The sequence below is a fragment of the Anas platyrhynchos genome, chromosome 6 (assembly GCF_047663525.1).
Source record: "Anas platyrhynchos isolate ZD024472 breed Pekin duck chromosome 6, IASCAAS_PekinDuck_T2T, whole genome shotgun sequence".
Taxonomy (NCBI): Eukaryota; Metazoa; Chordata; class Aves; order Anseriformes; family Anatidae; genus Anas; species Anas platyrhynchos.
Window position 1 is genome coordinate 13500044 of NC_092592.1, and position 14498 is coordinate 13514541.

General features: G+C 46.6%; 1 protein-coding gene across 1 annotated transcript in view; it reads right to left on the minus strand.

Moving 5' to 3' along the window:
* Window positions 1-14498, minus strand: part of LOC106019181 (uncharacterized) — a 330836-nt gene that overhangs the window by 63651 nt on the left and 252687 nt on the right. The window lies entirely within an intron of this gene.

The window sequence follows — 14498 nt, forward strand, 5'->3', positions numbered from 1 at the left end:
TATCTAAGGGAAACTGAGAACTAACTTCACTGCTGCGTGAGTTACCAGATCTTACGGCCAGACCAGCACGTGTAATCATCACCACTTGCTCTGCTCATCTCCTCGGACAGCAGAAGGGGTCAGAAACAGCTCTCAGCATCCTGTTGCCAGCAGCAGAACAAGCCTGGGGAGTCACTAGCTGCAAGCCCTGGGCTGTGCTGAGGGTGGATCACAGGCACTGAACACAACCCAACAGACCCCATCCCCTTGGAAGAAATCAGGGCTTAGGAACCATCCCAAGAAGGCAGCTGCCAGTCTGACCAGATCTTCCTCCAGGCACATGGCCTTACTGTCCAGACCCAGCAGGAAATTACTCTTTACTGTAACCCTTAAAATGATGCAGGAGCCCAGGAGACCCACACAGCTCATCATGCCTCCCCTCCTCATCAACCCACTTCTGTGGCTGCTGGCACTTCTCATCTTTGTGGGGGTCAGAAAGTGGAGAAACTTTAAGCCCAGTCTTACAGGCAGCGAGCCATTATTTGTGTCTGGGCTTCAGGGTTGGGCAGCCTATCCCTGCCCATCACTGCCAAAAGGGGAAGTGGCAAACAGGCAGCAAAAGTGGTGTGGGTGCTGTACATTAGCCAAAGACCAATGGAGCAGAGGGTATGTTTTTACCGAGGGCCATCAGGAACAGCTTCTTATTTAGAAAAGGTGCCACAGGGTCTTCGCTAGCTGTGTGGGGCAGGAAGGACACCAATTTGCACAGCCTGAACCAAGTGGTCTCAAAGGCAAGAAGCAGAAAAGGTTACAAATAGAGGTGTCTCAAAGCAATTTCCCAAGCCAGATGGCTGGCAGGTGTAAATCAGCAGAGGTCTTTGTAGTCAATCAATGCTCATTGACAGAAGCTGCAGAGCCAACTGCCTCTCCCACAAGATCCTGACTGCCACTTCTCCCTAGAGGAAAACCGGATTTGTAAATCCAAGTTATTGTGATAGAGATTTTGTAAACTGTGAACAAAAGCTGATTTACTAATCACCGCTCCCCTGCTGACCTTATTGAAATCTCCTCCAGGTGAAAATCAATTTTTCCTTTTTTTTTTTTTTTTTAATAGAATATTTAATTATCATCCATATTGATTTAAAAGCATCTCAAATTGTATTGATGTTACCCAGAAAAGATACGAGACAGGCATGATCCCACCTGCAGGATGTACTCACACTGTGCAGCCATTTCTGACCAAGCAGGTTATCCTGAAGGACTTTTCCTCATGAAAGCAAGCCAAATGCTTGCTGGATAGCGTGCATATTATCCCAGGGGACACTTAGCTTCAAAATGACGCCTCCTGGGCTGTAATTACAGCGGTGGTAAGATGTTAATCCTCCCCTCTCCCCCAGACACGTTACCTTCAGGGACTTGGAGATGAGCGTGGATGACAAGCTCTGGGCTGTGCATGCCTCCAGGGATGCAGCACAGAGCTGGAGGCACTCGCTTCCTTGGGCTCTGCTGCTCCTCTGAGCAGACCCAGCTCAGTGCCCTCCATGTAGCCCCATCCCGGAGGAGCCACACAGGCGCCTGTGGGGAGGCCACTGCTCCAGGGCCTCTGGGCACAGGTGGCACAAGTGCTCTGGGCATGGCCCCAGGCTCTGCAGCCAGGCAGGAAGGTGCCCTGGCCTTCTCCGGGTGCTCTTAGTCAGAGAATAGTGGTCTTTAACCCCAGGTAAGTTCTTTATTATGAAATATTTATTGTGCTTTTAACGCTATGCTGACCGTTCCAGGACCCATACTTTCTGCTACACTAAGCAGGAAGCCACTTTGTTAAGCCATAATAAAGACAAAAATACATAGATTTCCATATATGAAAAAAATCTGTACTGGCATACATTTTCCTTCTCTCCCTTCATTTGATGGTCCTACACATTGGTCTTTACCTTCCTGACTGGATGCATTGACATCAAATGGAAAAAAAAAAAACTCTAAAAAGGAAGACTTTGTCCCTGCTTAATGCGATGAATATTTAAAATCCACTCGGACCAAGTCAGCCCATTTCATTCCCACTTAATTCCCACATAGCTGGATGTTTATTAGCTCATCAGCTGAAAACCAGGCACAAGCTCTCAACCAAGGAGCCTGCTGATGAGTGCCTTGGAGATATTTTAAGTGAAAATGAGACCTGCTGTCCTTATGCATTTCTAGCTAAATATGCAATAGCTTAACTATTATAGGTAACCACAGAAGAATGTCGAGTTCCCTAGGATAAAAGTGAATCTTTTTCCGTATTAATAAGCAGTCAGGAAAGGAACTGTTTTCTCAGAAAATTATATAGTTACATATTGATACAGGAAGACTGGCTGCTTATCTAAATACAAGGATGATAAAAGCAGGGATCAAAACATTACATGTTTGTGAGAATAAGTAGAACATACTCTGAGGTGGGAGCATATCTATACTTGTAGATACCAGAAAACAAGTGATGAAGCTTGTAAGTCTGCTGCTTTGGAATTACTGCTTGGGTAATTATCGTCTGCCAAAGGTCAGGTGAAGGGAAAAGATAACTGTCCATCTTGAGACTCCCCGAAGTAACTCACTCTGGACTTTGCAGAAGGGATTCCCAGTTCACGTGACAGCTGCGGTGTCAGGGACACTCTCACAGCTGCAGAGAACAGCTGCTAATTCTCACAGCCCTTCAGAGCTAATGAAGAATGAGAGTACTTCGGAGGGCTCCCCTTTGCCAGACAACTGCACTTTTTGTTTGCCACCCAAAACCTAGCACCAATCCTGCTACCAATGACACCACCACTTCTCGAGCATCCCCTCTTCTGCCAGCAATTCTCTCACCTTCCCCACTTGACATAGGGAGCTGAAGTTCTCATACACGTAGCTAAATTACCACAAACAAATACTGCTGTAAATATTATTTTCAGGCCTTTCCTCTGTGCCCTCTTCCCAAAAAAGGAAAACAAAAATCAACTAACCATAATAAAAAAATGGTATCAACAACTAACCAAAATAATACAAGAAGAAGAAGAAAAAAAAGATCTTTAACCCAACTTACTCTGAGGGAATTAACTAACATCCTTACTGCCCTTCCTATCTTCCTCTAATATTGGTTTAATTGAAAATCCAGCCATGAAATAGGACTAAAAAGCTGCTGTTACAGGCTTCAAAGCTGGTGTGAGCAGTAAGTATTGGAGGTCACCTAAAGGAAAGTGTTCTCACTACCCAGACATGTACTTAGAGTCAAACATTACAGAATTTTTACAAAACCATTTGAACTCAGGTACTTTTTTGGGGCAAAACCTTTTTTTTCCCCCCTCCCTTCATTCCTATGAGACCTTTATGTACTGAAGGATGCGTTCTCAGGACAAATCTCAGTAAGCACCTGGCCAGTAAGACCAAGCTGTAACAGATGCGTGCAAATTCACACAGTCAGCAAGAGATCTCCGGAGCGAACAGAGCCCCGAGCTCGCTCAGGATGTGGGGTGGGAGATGGGCCCTCTCACACCGCCACCATCTCCTCTCCTCCTCTTCCTCGCCCCGGTGCCCGAGCAGCAGTGCACGCAGCAGCTCCCACCAGCCGGCACGGGTCAGCTCTGCCCTCACATCACATAGCCGTGCCCTCAGTGCAGGGCAGGGGAGCGAGACGCCCAGCACGCTCCCTGAGTATTCAGCTCCTTGCATCAGGCCTGTATTACAGCATAAAGATGTATTCCACTTTTTTTTTTTATTTTATTATTTATAAAAAAAACCAAATCAACATTTAAGGAGCAGCAATAGCTCTTCCAGGGCCTTTTAAGTTTATCACAGCATCGTGACGCTAATCTCTCTAGCTCTCCTAATGAAAATAAATTACTTCCCTTGAAGGATCAATCTTTCGGGCCCAATTCCGCTCTCTCCCACGCCGCTTCAGGCCGTTCCCTCCAGCAGAGCACCTGCTGGCTTACACCTGCCAGCAGAGCCACCCCTCTCCTCTCACAGCGCCGTGCGCATGGCACCGCTGGCGGCCGGGCGTGCAGCTGGCGGTTCTCGCCCTGCCACGCTCTGCTTGAACCTGCACGGCGTGCAGCTGCTGCTCGGGGAAGGCAAAAAGAAGAAGAGGAGGGCCCGGCCAGCTCATGCAGCGTAACTAAGCAACGAGGAGAGCCGGCTATCTGTGCTCATCACACCCCGGGGAGGCGAGGCTCATGCATTAAGGGCCATTTTAACATTTATCGTGTCTCTTCTCATTTAAAGGTAAAAATAAGTCATTTCGATAAACTGCTTTGATCCCCAGAAAACGCCTTGTGACACGAAATCCTCTCCATCTGCCTCTCGGAGATTAGCACGGCGCACACCCGAGCACTGCTCGCCCCACCGCCAGCTCCCAGACCCCACCGCAAGGCCACGGGGCCCACACCAGCCCCCGAGGGCACAGAGCTCCCTCCTGCCTCCACACAGGGCAGGACCCACAGGAGGCTGCCTTGGTGCCCACAAGGACTCTGAGCTTAAAGGTCCCTAAGCAGTAATTAAAACGACAACATGTAATTTGTGGCAGTCTGCTACGGGCTGCATTGCAGCTCCGTCAGAGACTGGAGCAGCAAGGAATTCCCACAGCGGGACCCAAACCTGCACATCTCTCCCCATCCTCAAGAAGAGGTGCAAGCAAGAACACACTTTGAAGTGCTCAACTTGACCTGAGCACTTGAGTGCCCAGCTCGAGTCACTCTGCCCTGTCCTTTCATCACAGACATCGGGACAGGGAGGAACTCGGGGAAGTGACAGCCTCACTCCTCTCAGTGGCACCACCAGCAGATAACGTCAGATGTGCCATGATGGAGGGTGACAGCATCAGGCCCTGAAACACTCGGATTAGCGCAATTATTCAGACATTACACTTAGCCTTTCTGTGAATCAACATATCATACACATTTTTATTTCTTTTCAATTCATCCTGCTTCAAGGCAGGTGCTAAACGAGGTGGTTGGTCTCTTAGCTCGCCTACCAGACTGTTCTACAAGCAGCGTGGTTTCTGTAGGCCCCTCCAGTCATGGCAAGTCACACCAGCAAGGCAGTGTGAGAAGGCAGAGCGACCACACTGGCGCTGTAAGATCAGTGATCAAGATCCTTCAGTGGCCAGACACAGCTGCAGCAGATGGCAGCTGTATAAAACAGAGGTATTGATCCTTGAACTCGGTTGAAAGAGACAGGAATGCCTACTGTTGAGCACATGTCCATACGTGCAGCCAAAAGGTTTGTCGCATAGGCAGTGCCAGAAGGCAATTATGGCAATTAGGTGGTCTTTTTGACCTGCTTTAAATGGACTAATAGAGGGGATCATTATCAGTTTGTATTCTGTTCCAGCGATATCTGGATCCCCCTGCACTGAGGATTCAGCACAAGCTGTGCAAGCACAGAAATCGTCTCTGTCTAGTTTGGCACTGGGCTGAGCCATGGGAGGGGGACTGCTTGTTTTCTATCATCACACAAATAACGCTAATATCAGTAAGTTGTGGTTTCTGCTTCGTCCCCATGCCTCACTTGTAGGATGTGGAGTAAGGTAAGGGACTGCAGAAGGGCCTGTGGTGTCACTGTCCTTCCCCTTTCCAACACTGCCCAGCCAGGCACGAGCTGAGCCTTAGTGCTGGGAGGTAGCCACCTTCTTCAGCGATGGATGTCCTGAGATACAGACGTCCAGCAGCAGAAAATAGCACAGATCTGAACCAAGAGGGGAACAAGCCGCTGAAGTCAGAACCTGTTCAAAGGAGTGAAAGCAGCACTTGGTGCTTAATTTAAAGCCAAGAGGAAGCAAGATCTCTACTTGGAGAATGGCACAAGAAAACAGAGCTTAGTGCTGATTGCAGGGAAAACAAGTCTAGAGGGTTCACAGGAAGACTGCAGGAGGAAAGCAACTCTCCAGCAGGGAGGAGGCTCCTCTCTGATCAACCACACGGCTGGAGTGAGCCCAGTAGGCTCATGCCTGCCAGAAACCTCTTGTAACTTCAGCACCAAAGTTGTTAATCACACTGGGAAAAGAGTCAAATGCAAGTTGTTTTTTTTTTTTTTTTTTTTTGATACTTGTTCTGTTCATTCTCAGCAGCTCCGTTACTTGGCTTTCCAAGACACAGTGAATGAAAGTAAAAATGATCTAACGAGGAGGGACGCGTGGCATTTCAAGAAGCTTTTCTTATATATATCATGCATTTTTGTGAAGCCCTTTGGCTTCTTAGCTCCAGCTAAAAGATCTTTCTTTGCTCCTCGGCAGAAAAATCAGGTTACACCCACTGTAACAGAGGCTAAGTCACCCATTGAGATGCAAGGCCTCACTGGCCAGTTGTACAGGACACGAAGGCTCTTCCCCCCAGAAGAGAGCCTGTGGCCTGGTGGATGGGGGACACGCTCCTGGGAGGCAGGAGGCCAAGGGAGGCCTCGCTCTGCTCTCTGCCCACCTCCCACAGGCCCATGCCTGTGGCCTCCTGTTGAGGCTCTGCAGGATGCTCCTGAAAGGGCTGATGAATTCTGTAGTCCTGAGACCAAGATCAGCTTGCTCCTCTCCATCAGTACTTGCAGTGCTGTCCGTGAGCACTGCCTTAGGCTGCTGTTGCAGCGGCCTTGCCTTCTGTACTGCCTGCCATTAAACCGGGCTGTGCCGAGCACCCGCCAGTAAATCAAGAGGAAAATCCTGGGAGTGCCAAGGCATGGTCTTTGATTTTTCAGATCGTCCAGCTGAACTTAATGGATACACAAATTGCAGGGTGTAAATCATTAACACCCAATTTGGGGAAGTCACTGGGATGTAACTGCTGTGTAAGCAAATGGAAATATAAAGCTATCAGCAATATATTAATTTTATAGCGCTGCACATGGAATGAGGAGTGGTAGTTTATAGATGCAAGACTTCCTTGCCTAAAGAGGCAGCCTTTCTTTTATCTAGATTAATTCCTAAGAAAAGCCTAATACTATCTGGCACTTTTCAGATCAAAGCAATTTGCTTATTTGGAAGATAGAAGACAGTTTCGTAGTAGCAGTAAGTGAAAAGACAGCCCGAGGAACTGAGGTACCAAATCCAACTGCTCCTCGTGTCACTTTGCATTTCTCTGGAGAGTGCTGTCACTTAAACCCCGCTGTTCACTATCTCAGATACCATTCCTGGTTTTGCAAGGTACGAAAGAGACATAACTGAGTACACAGAAATCATTCCTCTTCTTCCTTTGTGGGCCATCTCCCCTGAAAACTGTCAGTCTTTTTTCCAGGGTGGGGGTAGCAGAGATGATTTTGGGGCTGATATTGATCCAATATGAACAAGCATCCCAGCACAGTCAGGGAACAACTAGGGATGCCAAGACAAGCCTTGCTTTGTATGAATCTGCACAAGGGATGGGGCAGGCAATGTCTTACTGAACAGGAAAATTAAAGGCTCTCCAAGGAAATATGAACTGAAATGTGATTGCGCTTTTTGTTTTTAATTTCCTAGTGTTTGCCATCAGTTATTTGATGTTCTGCCTCTTATTTAAACTCTGTTTAACAAACAGAGCTTGATAGAAGAAAAATTAGAAGTTCAAAATGAACACACAAGCTCCCGTGGAAGTTTCATCCGTACATCTTCATCTACGCTGATCCTACCCAGCAGAGCACAAACCTGAGCTTGTCAAAAAAGCCACCTCATGAGGCATAATATCCCAGCTGAGGGAAGGCTTTTGCTTCCTAGTATTTTCCTGGCATATCAGGAGAAATCATTATCCCATTTTACTTCTAATCCAAAAAATATTGCAGAAGACAGCTGCTTCCCTCTAAACGTTCACCATGTTGTACTTCAAAGATATTTCAAAAGTGCTTCAAGCAGATTCAAAAGCACGATAAGTATGATACCAATGCAGAGCCAGAGTTTAGAGTACGTAGTCTGGAGTGTGTGCACGCATGTGGGGGGGAGTTGGGGAAAGAGGAAAGAAAAATAGTTTATCATTGATAAAAATAAAATTAATCAAATTACTGGTCTCAGTCTCATTCATAGCTTTGTAACAGACCTGCATGCAAATAGATTTCCACTAACCCTAACCATCAAGTCTCCAGGTGTTTGTTCCCTGTAGGTCTGATTAGTTCTTCTCTGTTCCTAAGAGACATCCACTTTTAAGTTATACCAAATCAATAAGGGTTTATTACCATTCAGTGTTTCCCTTTTGATTACATAGTACCTACTGAAGCACATACTTTCCTCCACTTAATTATTTGTCCCTAATGTACATCAAGAGAATAAACCCAAATCCTGGCTTTCTTTTTCAGTAAAGTAGGCAAATTTAGTACCTTTCAATAAATGCTGGTTCTGTGTAAGCACTGTCTAAACTCTGCTGATAGGACACCTTAGAAAGTATCAGCCAGCACACATTAAACACCAGAAATTTCCATTGTGACTTTCCACACAAAGCTAGAGAGGCTGGTATTTAGGAACATTTTATTCTCATCCCCTTGGGTTACCATAAAGGATTATTGTGTGTTAAAGCAGAGCCTATCTTCCTTGTCTAAATGGGACTTGCAGTTCTGACCATATTCTGCAAGAGACGATGCTCTCCATTCTTGCTTTCGAAATAATGGATTTCACGGGAGATACCAACCTCTCTATAGCAGTAGAGGGGCACTATCATCAGCTGCCTCCTCTCTTTCCCCACGCCACCTCCTGTTCTTGTTTTCCTTCTCCTTACCTTTCTCCCAGTACTTTCTCAGGCCACCAGGAAGAAAGAGGATTAGCTTTAAGAGAAATCCAATGGCATGAACAGATTATGCATTTGCTATATTTGAAGCATATTTCCTTCTTTCTCTTTGATCTCTTTGAGAGCCCCTCGCACCATGTTTGGAGCCAGCTCTCTCACTTCTGAATGCAGCACTGCCCAAACAAGACGTCCCCTGGACTAGAACATGTTTTTTCCCCTCTCACAAACTACCACACGGCGATCACTGACTGCAAACAGCAAGCTGTAGGCATCACTCCACCCAACTCAGCCAGGGAGAATAGCTCACAGTGGACCCATGCAAACTGACAACAGACTCGAAAAGGTCAGTTTAAAGGTGTTTTTTTACAGGACAGCCGTGGAGTGGATAACAGGAATTTTTTCCTGTGACTTTTCTCAGTAGAATTGCGGTAAAAATAAAAATCCTCTACCTGCTTGCCATTTACACTGATCAGGTGCCCGGGGACACTGGTAATCTCTAGTTAGCCAGTGCATCCCAGCAGGAATTTTCTCTGTATGTAACTGCCCTGCACATCTCTGTGAGAGCAGAATCTTCTGGCTTATGCGACTTTAGGAACTTCTCAAAAATTGGAAAGATTAAAAAAAAAAAAGTCCTTAAGAACTTACTTTCTTCTAAGTTCTTGTTTCAGGAGAATACAACTCACTTTTACTTTAAATTAATACTGAGATGTTTCGTACTTCACTAGAAGGTACAAAATTCATCCAGAGAGCTGCCACATGATGATTTCCCCTTGAGATGGTCACATTTAAGCAGAGCTGGGCAGTCATCCCAAAGACTATTTTTCACTCAGTATCATTAACCACAGCACAGTAAAAGCGTAAAGAAACCTACCCTGGCACACGCAGGACCCCACTTTGGAAAAGCCCCAGTAGCAGCTGTTTAACAATAGTATTAATGCCAAAAGAGTACATATCAATACCAAACTGTGGAGCTGGATGCCCAGCAGAAGTCAGCAGTTGCGCATCACTAGATTAGTGCTCCCTCTGAAGGGAAGTGTGCCTTTTTCTTGCTTCTTCCCTATTTTCTGTCTTCGATATTGATTTCAACAAACAAAAAAACACATTAATCTGAGGCAAAGTAAAGACACAATGACATAAGAAAACCAACTACTAGATTCCATTTCACTTGCACAGAAAGTAACTAACGAAACCATCCACAAGAGGTGACCTTGTTTGTCTCATTCATTTCTCCAACTCTGTCTCACTTAAGGAGTATGAAAATCAAATTCTTTTTGCCTGGTAATGAATAACCAACACCAGAAACCCTATGAGGGTTGTAAACGTCAGGGGAAATTGATAGTGGACTGTATGAATTTCCCTAGTGGAGCAGCACATCAATGACTCATTCAAACTGTCACCTGAGTCCCCTAAAATTCAGGCCAGTGACAAACACTCGCTCTCTGTCCCCAAACAAGCTTGTTTGCGATAAGATCCTCATTGCCCTTTTATTAACTTTGGGCTGACAGCCCACCAGGTGCAATCCTGTTAGTAACCGTGGAGGAACATCAAGACCTCAGACATCTTCCTCATTTGGACGCGCCTTTCACCACTTCTCATGTCCCTAAATACAAATCCTGGATGAACAAACTGAGTCTTGGTGATTTAGATCTCATGGCAAACCAGTGGCAGGGCTGTGCTTACAGGAGGCAGAGCCCATGCTCCAGGCTGAGTCCTGAAAGACCCTCAAGTCCCAATCTGCCTTGAGAAGGAAACTATGAAGTCCACAAGCAGGCAGAAACTGGATGTGAGGCCCAGGAGCTCTGTGTATTACACACGCTTAGCTGGGGCACGCTCTGGGCAGTCAATAAGCTGAGGCAGACACTGGCTACTGCCACCTCTCAGCTGACCTTGTGCCGTCAGTAAGATGACCAGGACCATAATTTAAACAAAAAGCAGCAAACGTCAGTCCAGTCATAACATAAAGCTAAACTTTCTTGCAGGATTAACCTCAGTATCCTGCAGTTGCTCAACCCCCTGAAGAACTCATCACGCTTCTTTCCTTTCCTGCCTGCTTACTGTGCATGCCTGCCGTAGCCAAGAAAACACAATCCCTGCTTAGTCTACTGCTTGGAGGTTGGAATCAAGAGCTATGCTTTCTTTCCACCTACCTATTTATGTATTCATAGCTTTTTAATTTTTCTCTGCTGTTCCTGTGGTCTAGGAACGTGGGGATATTTTCAGTGGGGCTCCTGGCCCAAAACAGGCATCCAGATTATCAAGAGATATTAGCCTGCTTTGAAATTCAAACTATTAGAGTCATACATCAAGCATAGTAAGGGTTTATTTGCTTTTCAGCTTTCTGCCACGATGGCTTTAATATTCCTTTGATACTATGATTGAATAGATATTTGCCAGAGTGTTGGCATCGGGGATGGATATAGCCTCCAACGTAAACAGGGGGGAGGAGGAGGCTGTGCAGACAATCAGGGCACAAAGCATGCCAAGCAATGCCAGAGCAGGGTACCCACTGGTACACTGGGGAGGTCTGAAGCCTCCTTACCCCCCTCCTGCTCCTCTACCAGTCAGCCTGGTGCTTTAAGACTTACCCTTGTTATGAGCTCCGAGAGTAACGTTAGCAACCTTTGCAGAACACTAGGGTTCCTGGCTGTTTCTGCAGTCATTATAATGAATGAAGGATTAACAGGTGGCCCACGAAGAGCCATTACACAGGATTCAGGGGCTATCTGTGAAAATGCCAAAGCTCTGTTCTCCCTTTCCTTCCACCTGTAAAGGCAGATGCAAGGCACGCTGTGGCAGGCTGCTAGCACACCTTAGATATCTTCATCCCGATTACTGCAAGACTCCAGTGCTGCACCTCAAGCAGAGCATAATGTAATATGTATGTACCATCCACATGCACAGCATCTAATTATAGTGGCACTTCTTCTCATTAATACTTTCAGACCCTGTAGGTTGTTTTCCCCAGTACGCTGCTTACAAATTCCCTTCCCCTTCACCACTGTCCTCTGTTGCTGACAAGAGCTGAGAAAAGCTCCTGCTGTGTGCAGAATGCTAATAATTGCCTGAGTTATCAATCAAAACAAATGCAGACAAAAGTAATCAGCTTCATCAGAACATCTCTATGATGCAGCAAGGAGGTATTTCAAGCTCTGCTCAAATGAATGGGCCAAGCTGAGAGCGAACTAGTGTCCGAGAGTTACACTAATGCGATGTGACATTTGCTTAAAGCCAAGTCCTTCTGTTAATGAGTTTCAGAGTTCCCACAGCAAAGTCACAGCTACTGTTCAAGATTCAGAAAATCTGCAGATGGCAGGTCAGAATAATACTACGAGTAAAGAGAAATAACAGCAAAATGCCAGGGAAAAGGAAATCAGAACAAGTGAAGTATAACTTCCAGGGGTTTTGCATTCAAAGGCGTCCACAGGAGTGCATCTCTGCAGACACCTCAAGCAAGCTGACTCAGTCGCTTCTCTGGACCAGCGCTTCACTTCAGATGTGTCACCTGTCCCCATGCCTTAGTGCTTAGCTTGATCAGGGAGTACTCTGCATCTCGCAGTAATTCGTGCCTGTATGCAGATAGAGGAGACTGATATCCTCCAACATTAGTCATCTAACCAGGCCATCCTCCAAGGGGAGCCCTCTAGAGATCCTAGCATCAATCCTGACAGCCTAGAGATCTTCAGGAGTCACATCTCAAACACATCAAGCAAAATTTAAATATGCTTAGCTGTCTGTCCTTTGTCTTCCTTACAAGGTCTGTGCTGTTATCTCAAATGACAGCATTTGTCTTTGTCAGAGGCCATTGTGTGGAACTGATCTTAGTGTGTGCTGACTTCCCTGCCTCGTCCCAGACACGGTTGCATTTCTGTTTATGAATTTAAGAAATAAATAATAAATAATTCAGGTCCCTGCTGGTGGCAGCTTGTTTGGTTCAGGAGAAGCGGTTTCCAGAACTGCAGGTGGCTCCTAGGCTGGATGTCAGAGCCTCCAGTGATTCGGGAGCCCCGCTGCCACCCAGCGGCTGCACATGGCCGGACCGCAGCTCCCCCAGCCCACACAGCCCTCCTGCATCGGGCCCTGTGATGGGGGTCACGCGAGGGAAGGAGGAGCAGAACTCATGCCTGCCCATCTCAGTCCTCCTATAACCACCACCAACCTCCTTGCCCTGCCTCAGCATCAGTCAACACGAGTTTGACAACTTTCTTTTCCACTTAAACAAGGAGATTGTTTTTCAAAAGCCATTTTTAGGATCAAACCTCTCAGCGTTATAAAAGTTCTATCTTTAGAGAGCTTAAGGTCAAGGTACCTGAAACCCTTCTCCCTTTCCGTCATTGTTCATAACAACTCCTAGTAGGCATGCAGCCAAAGTTTGCTTTCCCATTTCAGACTGGATTCTTTCACTATGCAAATGACATTATGGGCACCGGTGGGGTAACTGGTGGGGTACACATCTCTTCAGCAAGGCTACGCTGTTTTCTTTCCCTCCCCCCTGTGAATTACCTGTACACCTTTGTTAGTCCAGGATCACTCCCACTGGTGTGATGACACCACAGAAAGAGAAAAATACAACGTGCACTTGCAAGTGTACATAACACACAAGTAGTAGACAAAAGAAACACTATCAAGGATAGGCATAGAATTTAGACAGATTCAGAGACAAACAGAGGAAAAAGTTACGTTGGGCACACCAACCCCAGCTGTCCTGCTTTAGTCAGGACTTGTAGATAACAAATGCCAAAATAAGAGCAAGATGCCACCCAGCTTCCCACACAAGGCGCTCCGCTTGGCTGCGGATTCAGAGCCCAGCAGCTGACTCTACAGGGGATATGAAAGACAGGTAAAATGTGTCAGGCCCCAGCTGACAACCATATTTGAAAGCAAAGCTATTATAAAATATATGAATTTATTATGTGCCACTCTGCCTAGTGCAGTGTGGAACTGTAAATCTGCATTTTCACATTCACAGGTACCCTCACGTCTGCACGCATTTACTGAGGACACAGACAGCATACGAGAAGTCCAGACTGCAACAAGCTTGGCTACAGAGTTTCCCAGGCTTCTGTGGAAACCTGGAACCACGCTCTGGCTTGATTTGTGCTTTCAAAAGAAGGTGAAAAATCAAGGCAAGGCTAAAGAAGCTGTTTAACGTGTGGTTACCAGGTCCCAGCTCTGCCGGCTGGAAGGGCTCCAGCAGCCGTGCCCCCCACCAGGCGGAGCAGACTTGGCTGCCTTGACTTGGCTGCCTTGCAGGAACATGACGGATGTCTCTATTTTGCCAGGGAATGCCAAGGAAACATCTTTATAGGTCCTGAAGCAACTTAAGCACTAGGACTCACCTTCAGCCAAGCTGGCGAAGGTCCTTCCAATTACACACCTCTCCATTTAGTCGCCTTCTCCTCCTCTGTAATACGAGAGGGGCTGGGAAATGCCCTATCACTTCAAAGGAACATTTGTTCTTTATGCCAGGTGGATTAATGATTAATTCGTTTAATTAGTTATTCACACTGCACTTTGAAGACATAAAGCTATAAGGGCTTAAGGAGATTTGTAATTAGAAAGTGTAATATAGAGGTGACACCAGTTGCACTGTTCAGCACTTGCCAAGTACCTGTGCCTCCCCTAGGTGCCGTCTGTCTGGCCGGCCGGGAGGGGTGACCTACAGGCACAGCACAGCTGTCTCTGAGCCACTGCCATCAGATGATCAGTCCCAAAGAAACCGTGGTCCTGCTTGGTTGTGTCCGAGGCCATAAACCACGCTGTGCAGGGAAGGCCTGAGGAATGCCTCCCCGAGCCTTCCTCGGCTGTGCAGGAGCCTGGCACTGCCTCCAGCGCCTCATT